This window comes from Heterodontus francisci, unplaced genomic scaffold (assembly GCF_036365525.1).
Source record: "Heterodontus francisci isolate sHetFra1 unplaced genomic scaffold, sHetFra1.hap1 HAP1_SCAFFOLD_59, whole genome shotgun sequence".
Taxonomy (NCBI): Eukaryota; Metazoa; Chordata; class Chondrichthyes; order Heterodontiformes; family Heterodontidae; genus Heterodontus; species Heterodontus francisci.
The window spans coordinates 1951510-1952756 of NW_027140758.1; positions in this window are offsets into that span (position 1 = coordinate 1951510).

Consider the following 1247-nt stretch of genomic DNA (forward strand, 5'->3'; position numbering starts at 1 on the left):
AGTTACTTGCAGCAGAATTCCCAGCTTCTGACCTGCTCTTGTAGCTACGGTATTTATATGACTGATCCAATTCAGTTTCTGCTCATTGGTAACCCCCCGGATGTTGATTATGAAGGATTCAGCAATGGTAATGTCATTGACTGTCAAGGGGAGATGGTTAGATTCACTCTTGTTGGAAATGGTCATTGCCTGGCATTTTTGTGGCGTGCATGTTACTTGTCACTTATCAGTCCAAGCCCAATCTTGCCCAGGTCTCTCTACATGTGGACACGGACTGCTTCAGTATCTGAGGAGTTACTAATGCAACTGAACATTTTGCAATCATCAGTGAACATTTCCACTTCTGACCTTATGATGGAAGGAAGTTTATTGATTCTAGACAGATACATGAATGGGCAGGAAGAAAAGAGATACAGACCCTTAGAAAATAGGCGACATGTTTAGATAGAGGATCTGGATCGGCGCAGGCTTGGAGGGCCGAAGGGCCTGTTCCTGTGCTGTAATTTTCTTGGTTCTTTGTTTGTTCTTTGATGAAGCAACTGAAGACGGTTGGGGCCGAGGACACTACCCTGAGGAACTCCTGAGCGATGTCTGGTACTGAGATGATTGGCCACCAACAACCAGCACCATATTCCTTTGCGCAAGGTATGACTCCAACCAGTGGAGATTTTTCTCCGTGATTGCCATTGACTTCAATTTTGCAAGGGCTCCTTGATGCCCTTGGCAAGAGCAGTCACTGTCACCTCACCTCACCTCCCGAATTCAGCTCTTCTGTCCATATTTGGGCCAAGGCCATAATGAGGTCAGGAACTAAGTGGTCCTGGCGGAACCCAAAATGAGCATTGGTGAGTAGGTTATGGCTGTGTAAGTGCTGCTTGATAGCACTGTCAACGACACCTTCCATCACTTTACTGATGATCAAGAGGAGGCTGATCGGGCAGGAATTGACCGGGTTGGATTTGTCCTGCCTTTTGTATACAGAACATACCTTGGCAATTTTCCACATTGCTGTGTAGATGCCAGTGTTGTAGCTTGGCGGGCGGTGTGGCTAGTTCTGGAGCACAAGTCTTTAGCACTGCAGCCAGGATGTTGTCAGTATCCAGAGCCTTCAGCCATTTCTTGATATCATGTGGAGTGAAGTGGATTTAGCTGAAGATTGGCACCTGTGATGCTGGGGACCTCAGGAGGAGGCCGAGATTGATCATCTACTTGGCACTTCTGGCTGAAGATGGTTGCAAATGATTCAA